The sequence below is a fragment of the Amia ocellicauda genome, chromosome 23 (assembly GCF_036373705.1).
Source record: "Amia ocellicauda isolate fAmiCal2 chromosome 23, fAmiCal2.hap1, whole genome shotgun sequence".
In the NCBI taxonomy this organism is placed as follows: Eukaryota; Metazoa; Chordata; class Actinopteri; order Amiiformes; family Amiidae; genus Amia; species Amia ocellicauda.
The window spans coordinates 10,426,472-10,434,475 of NC_089872.1; positions in this window are offsets into that span (position 1 = coordinate 10,426,472).

The following is an 8,004-nucleotide window of genomic DNA, read 5'->3' on the forward strand; positions in this document are numbered from 1 at the left end:
GAGAGAAAATAGCATTCACACCAACAACTGCATCATTAGGAGAACTGACACGTAACCCCGAGTGAGTCAGTAAGAACCGGGAAAGTACTGAGAACTTTACAGCCAGGGCTGATGAAATATCTTTCTTTGCATCATCTCACCTTAATATCAAACACTTCTGCAACATTTCTTTTTCAACTTTTTTCTTTCTGCTCTCCCTCTCTCTCCTCCCCCCAAAGCTGCCTGGCATCCTTCCTGTCTGGTGGTTTTGAAGTGAAACTGTGCTTTCGTTTTGACTGAGCAGTGGCCACACTGTTTTATCACACACTGTAATTCCCCATATTTATAGTGGTGAAGGTCACAGCACGTCACAGCACAGGAGGCCCCTGCAACTTCGTATCACTGTCGGAAAAAAAAGTGATGAAGAACCCCCAGCTGAAAGAGAAATGCACACTCCAACCGCAAAACGTAGACGTTTGTGGGAGATTTTATTTATTAAACTGCAGGGAAAGCCCGATGACAAAATGACAAAAAAGATCAAAAGCAACAATCCCCTCCTCTCTCCCCCAAAAGTAACCCATTTCTGTTTTCTCCAGAAGGCCTTTCATGAACTTCTGTCTTTCCCAACCTCATCCAGCTTGGTTCTGCAAAGACTTGGTCTCATTCTTACCATCTTCCATCTCTGCTCCAGAGAAAGAGCTAAGCCGAGAAAGAAGGAACAGATATGTTTAATCACGAGACAGCTCTAGCAATGTACTGATTTTCAGTGTCGACAAAGATTAATGAATTTACAGTTTGTAGGAAAGCGTCAAAACATGCTGTAGTTCTGGGGCAGAGAGTGGCATCCACTGTCTAGACAACCCTTTTTCATTATAGTCTATGTCTCCTAAAGGAAGCACTTCAACGTCTCGCTGGGAAATTCCAACAAAGAAAGGCTTCACGCTATATTCTGCCAAGGGATTTACAACCTGTCAATATATCAACCACCAACACCTACTGTCGAAAATTTCCCAAATTGGACCCCTTCTACCCAAAATTACTATGTAGACACTGCTGAGCATAAGGGGCTCTATGTCCCTTGGTCGGCTGTCTCAAAATACCCGCATTGCAGTCTAGCCTTCAGGAAATTTGTGACCACAAGAGTCTTTGCTTTTTAAATGCCTTACTTGTGTCACATTCTTCTTCTGAGTGTACTCTGCGGCTGGCATAGGGTTTCAGATTGAGCTCAGCCATCTCCTGGACGTGTTCATTCGCCCTTTGTTTCTACTTTTGATGTCACAAATTTGATTGAACGCTTTGAACTTGCAGCTCATGAGCAACTTAAGAAGGAGCTACAATGAGAATATTTGCTGTTGTTTCTTGGGCACCAAGTGAGATGAGAAACGCTGTGATGTTGAACCCAGCCTTCTAAAGAATCTGCTTCCGATGTTTCTGTGCTTGTTTGACTAAACCTCCAGGAATGTCTGATGTTCTCGATTTAGGCCGTTGACAGGGCCAAATGCCATTCGGTGCGTCAGTCACACTTGAAGACTTCCCCTTTCTAATTTGCCTGCGATGTTGACACCCGGCAGCTGTTTTCTGAACTGCGCTGAATTCTGATTCTGCAAGAGGGGAAGTGGGGGAGATGAAGAAGTGAAAAGAAGTCAGGGGATTTTGTCTGGTGCTTTGGGGTTGAGGTGCTTTTTTGTTTTTTCCGCTGAGGACCTATGGGATGACTACCATCCACTGTAGTTTTGGAAAAGCTGTTTCAAGCTGGCTAATTTCACTTCTGTTAACCAGGAGGGTGAATGTGAAAGCTGTTTACAGTGTCTTTAATGTGGTATCTGTGGAAAGTCTTCTATATGCAGGTGGTGATTAGAAACCATGCTCTTAAAGGGCCTACCTCTTCAAATGCTTGCTTTTTAGGTTCATGTCCTTTTTCATGGACAATGTCCTTAAAAGTAAATGTAATTAGCAAAAATATGTTTCCTCTCTAAAGTTCAATTTGTGAAAACAACAAGTGGAAGTATACAGGAGGTAGCAAAGCACAATCTGTTCATGGTGTAGTTTTGCCCTTGCCATTTCCTGATAATATAATCAAGCAACCTTTCAAAACATTAGTGATATACTTTAACATTCAAGGCACTCAAAGTTCAGACGACGGGCTTCTATTTATTTATCCCTACGCTCCGTTTATTGTTTCAAAGGCAGCCAACGCAAGGTCGCAGGCATAGCAACGAGTCCAGAACGGGGTTTGACTCTGTGACCTTTCACGCAATAAACGAGTCACCTGCAACCAATCCCCCACATGTGGCCTTAAAACAGATCCCCTGGCAGGTCTAGACAACACAGGAGATAGCCGAGCACTGCGCCAGCACACCGAGGTAACAGAAGCTGAGATAAGGGGACAGTATTTCACTGCTTAAGCAAAACCCGACCTTAGGCCTTGTCTCTCACCGTCTGTAGCGCTGTCTTCCCTGTCTACCACAAGTACAGGATGCCACAATTAGTGCGCTGAAAGCTGAATCTGGTGGAGGAAGAGGATTTCCAAACGTCGACAGGTACATTTAAAGGACTGATTTGCTGTTTTCTATTTGAACTCTCATGTTTCTGAGCTCTTGGATGACTATAAGATTTTTTTAAGAGAAGAACTATATCCATAAATAAATAATATCAAGATAACATTTGTTTCTGACTCTTTTATTTTTAAATATCACGCTGCCTTTGTTGCTTTTTCTTCCTGTTCTGAACACAATTGTGAAGTTGAGATGAAGTTGAACAAAAGCGCACCCCCCTTTGCAAATCATTATCAATGTAATCTCTTTCAGATTCATGCAAAGACGGCTGCAATGGGTAAATCAACCAGAACAATTCCCATATAAAAAAAAGTTGCATCATACAATGTCGTGTTTTAAATATGATACTGACTTGTCAGAGCTTGGCAAGTTCCTTTTGTGGCCCTGCTGTCTGTGGTGCTCTCAATTTAGATTTCTAATTATAAAACAGCCCAGTAAAACCCTTTAATTAACTGAACAGGAACGTGCTTGATGAACAGACTGTATAGCCTCCCAATGTTATTTTTTCATTTTTCAAAAGTAATGTCCCATTACATGATGGAACACATCAATTTAAAGTGGAATTATGGATATACAAAACAAGTAAATGCTATGAAAATCAAACACAGAAAACAAAAACCCAGCAACAGTAATATACAACTTGTTAAAACCATTTTCAGGTCTTGGCCAAGGAAGCCTCATCGATCCAGACAGTGGGGTTTCTCAACAAGAAACTATTGCTTTTCCCATTCTCAGTGCTGAGCAGAAAGCTGTGTCAGCGTTATCTGGCAATACAATAAGAAAAAAGGTACCAAACAAATAAATGAAATAAATGAAGCAGGGGCCATGAAGCACTTGTGGATTTGCTCAATTGCTCGGCACTGCTCTCCAACCCGTCCTTTCTTGTGGATGCTTCTCAGCAAGTCGGCCTTTATATCAGTAATTTAACAGCTGCTTATTCTTCATCATGTCAGGGTAGTCTTTCCCCTAAAAGCGCCATTATGGTTGGAACCACTTAGGCTAAATGGATCAGCTATTGTGCACCATTTCAGAGGAACAGAAAGCTGTGTCTTACAAAAGAAATATCCAAATAAAATGTTATCCTTCTCAGGTAATTCATTGTCCTTGTAAGCTATGGGCACGGATTAGGGTGTTAGGCAGGCAGAAGACCGTATTACAATATGTGACACATTGCTTTATATTAGAAAATTATGTGCAACCTTTATATTCCCACACATATCAGGTTTTCACTGGTGTTTCTATTTTAACTAGACCTGTAAATGATATCAGTGCATTGTTGCTGTCTCTGAGAGTGCTCAAGGCAATTATATTATTCCTGGGCTGAGTAACATGGGAAATGATTATCACTTCGGTGCTGAAATTGCAGAAACAGTAGGGAAGAAAATGACACATTCTTCTCACTTACAAAAAGTGTAAGACCCCAGCTGCCTCCTCCTTCAACATCTGTGTTCCATGTACCTTCAGTGAATGAAGCCGATAAAGAAATCAAACCATTAAAATGTGGTTCATTGGATTATTTATTATTGTTTTATTTGTACAGATTCAACATCCAGATATATTTGTTAATTTTATGTGTAAAAACATACATTGAAAATGGTAAAAACAAACCATAAAATGCTTCATTGTGAGAAGACAAAATTGATTCAGAAAAACTTAAAAAAACAAACAAATACTGGTATCTCCAGCCAAGTAAGTCATTCATATTTTCACAGAATATTTTCCCTTCTGCATAAGTCGTATTGGAAATTCTGTTCGCCAAACATGTTCCTGGCAATAGCTCAAGTTCAAAATCAATGAGCATTGAAATATGAATGTAGGCACGAATTAAAGACCTTGCTTTATTTACAATAACCTTTTTCCTCATGCCGAGGGATGAAATACAATGGGTTTGTGTGTGTGTGTGTGTTGCAGTCTGACCTCAAACAGCATGGCAAGTCTGGGACATTGGCTAATACATGATTACAAAACATGTATTTTTCCTTTAATCCCAGTTTGGAGGAAGATCTGAAGTGCGGTGGCTTTTGTGTGTGCTGAGCTTCATGGATTCAAAAGGCAGGTGCCATCATTGGTTGTGTGACAGCTTACAGACGTTGCCAGTGGCACAAATGTAGTATTTGTTAATTTGAACCATCCGGACTCGGGTTTTGCACGTGTTAATGGAACCATAATTGGTGCCCTCTGACAAGGCCTCCATCTGTGAAGAAAGAGTAAGTAGTATTTTGCCTTTCAGAACAGCGCCCATCTCCTGGGAAGCTGGAGGACAGAATATGTCTCTTTTCGTATCTAGATAGCCTTGCTGTTTGATATTTCCAGCAAGGTTTCTGTTCAGACTGGACTGATATGGATTGAGTACCTGACATTATCACAGCTGACCTCTTTCACTCTTAAAACCTGTCTTTCCTTCGTTTAACAGAGGCTGCAGTCACAATTGAACCTAAATATTAAACCAATATTGTTTTTTTAAACATCAAACAGGTAAATATACAACACGGACTTCAAACTAACTGCCTGCTACGACACTACTCTGTCGTATGTGTCACCCTCAGTCGGTACTCAGGAATGCACTGGATCATTCTGATCTTTAGTCCGTCTACGTCAATGATTTGTCTGTTGTTCATTATGTTTTTCATTTGTAACCGAAGAAACAACACACAAGTCACGTGCTTGTGCAATACTGCCCGAGGTGATTTATGGCCTTCACTCAGACAAGCAGGTAGGCACATGATGTACACACACTGTCACATGCTTGCTTCCTTTTCATTAATCATTCGCCATGGCGGGCGGCTATGATATTCCTTCCTGAATGGGATCAGATTTAAAAAGGGATTTCTTCAGCCTAGGTGAAGAGGCTTAGTACTCTAAAAATACCTAGAGAAACGGTTCCTGTAAATGGAGGCCACGCAGGGCTTGCAATCTTTCTCGCAGTCCCTCGTAAAGCTTTAGTGACAGCACAGTTAATAAAAGGCTGAGTGCAATGAGTCAGCATTTCAGCCTCCATTTAATTTCAGCTGCACAGGCCACAGAAAAAGTCAGGATGCCCGCATTCACTGGCTTCTTTGGGTTAACCCTTTCCTGCAACAGCAAAAACAGTTGCGACGGATTTTTGTTTTCTTTCATGCACCCACGGCATGACTGCACATCTTATCACATTAATTTTGGAGAAGCCTTACAAGACGATCACATATGGAATTGAAATTACATGTTGCAAAATACTGTGAATTCTCTTCATTGTGTGGGAGAAACCATTCATCATTAAACACGCTTGTTGGGGAAAACAAAAGGTTTAATAATTCATAAAACACCGATAACACACTGCACAGGACTTTGGAATATGTCAGTATTTTCTTTGTTCTACAAGTGTTTAGAAGGATATGAAAATCTGGCAATAATTCCCAGTTTTTCTGTTTTTCAGATTTGCCCATAGTCATTCAGTTTCTATATCGAATTTCCTAATCCAAAATAAACACATCTATTTCTCAAAAGCATGAGAACATGTTGTAGGCCTACTTCTATATATTTTTTAATTCTATTTTAAAGCTAAACATTATATCAATACATTTATAAGATAAGAAAATGTCTTTCTAACTGTGTATTCTGTGTATATATAACTAACTAATTAAAATGTTATCGACTAATGAATAAACAGACTACTGAAAATGACCAGTTCCTTGAAAGCCTCTGTGAATTGTCATCATTGCATAACTAGCCCAAGGCCAGCACTCTGCACTCAATTATGCGTGATTTATGATGCACGCTAAAAACCTGAAATTCAACCCATGGTTACTAAATATCACTGATTAATCAGCCAAATTAACTACTGTACATGAATGTCTTAAAATCTGCCCAACAACCAGTTCCTACTTCAAAACATTTCTCTCCATAAAAAAACAACAAACAGAGATGTTTCCTAAAACAAGATATTTCTAGTCCATCACAGGAGAATTTATGTCTCATGGCTCTCAGTATTTGTAGGGAGAGTGACATAAAAGGAAGCTCCAAATCTAGGGCAGGCATTCTTTGCCTATGAACGAATGTAAATCGGCGTCCAAACAAACACCGAACAATGGGAGATGGATTTCCTGCACTGCAAACAGAAAGTCTGACCTGTTTACTGTAATCCTCTGGTTCACGTGCACAGGAGACAACCTTGAAAGAGATCAACTACACAGCACTATTTAAAGGACGAGACTCAAACTGGGGAAAAGATTCTTGAGAGAGAGAAAAGGCAGCAGAAGGTGTTTGTAAAGACCTGCAAGACAGAGATGTGTCTCATTTCATTACCGTCGTCTGAACCCCACACTTCCTGCAGCTGGAGGGACAGGCTGGAATGGGTGGTCTCGTTGAAATGAACGGCAATAAAGATGCAATCCAATATCGTGTATGGCCAGCTTTCACACAGGAAATTCTTGAGTACGAACACTCCTAAAATTGTTCTAGTCCTTATTAACTTTTCTTTTTGGCGTTTGCTGGAACTGGGGGAGGTAGGGGTGATACCCTTGCCAAAAAAACATCCCAGTCCTCTCTTTATATAATTTGCAGCTGCTCCACAATAACAGTGTTCTGTTTTTCATGTTCAGACATGTCCTGGTTTAAATAAGCACCCAGGGCAATCTAATAGCAAGCTGCTGGTTCTCTTTCATTGTCTTCCAGTCATTCCTCTGATTTTGGAGGTACGCCACAGAATCCCACCCCCCCTCGCCCCACCTTCAAAGGAGTGCTGCAGATGGGTGATTCACAATGCTCAGATTCCACAATCATTGTTTCCCAGCCTGCGAGCACAACAGCTGTATTCCAGGAACCAGGGTGTTGCGGTGCCTGGTGTTCTTCACGCAGCACGATTACACTTTCTCAACTCCAGTTCTCAGTAACTGACCGGTTTTGTCGGCTTTAATTTGTGTGCTCGACTGTGTGCGTTTTGTTTGCTTGGTGTGTTTTCCAAATGTCTGGAAAACGTTGCTCCCCTCGAGGCGCATCAACAAACTTAACCACCTCTTTGGGTCCCAAACGCAGGACTTTTGGAAGACCGTCTAAGACCGAAAAAAGTTAGAAAAATAACAATTCGAAGAGCAGTGCTCCTTTGGGAATGGTGCCAAATGCTACTGGTCGGAAAAACGGTTACTGGTCCAAGAAGAAAAACAAATATGAGGCCCACTCGTCTACAGCAGTTATGTCAAAGTGTTATATAAAAGATTACTACTATTACCCTGCTGCTTGTAACAGTAAACGTTGGATGAGTGAAGTGTGAACATCCTAGTGGTGGAGAGGAGCCATCATTGTTAAACAGTCAGAACACCCATTCGTGCCACCTCATAAACCTTTCCATACTTCCCAGCCAAGAGGTGCTCACTGAATGTCATTTCTTTTCTGCTCTATTAATGTGTCCTCCTTCCAAGAAACATCCACGTTTCAGCCAGCGCTGGCGTTCTCTGTGGTAAGAAACGTTCATGTTAGTGTGCAGGAAAAAATGGTG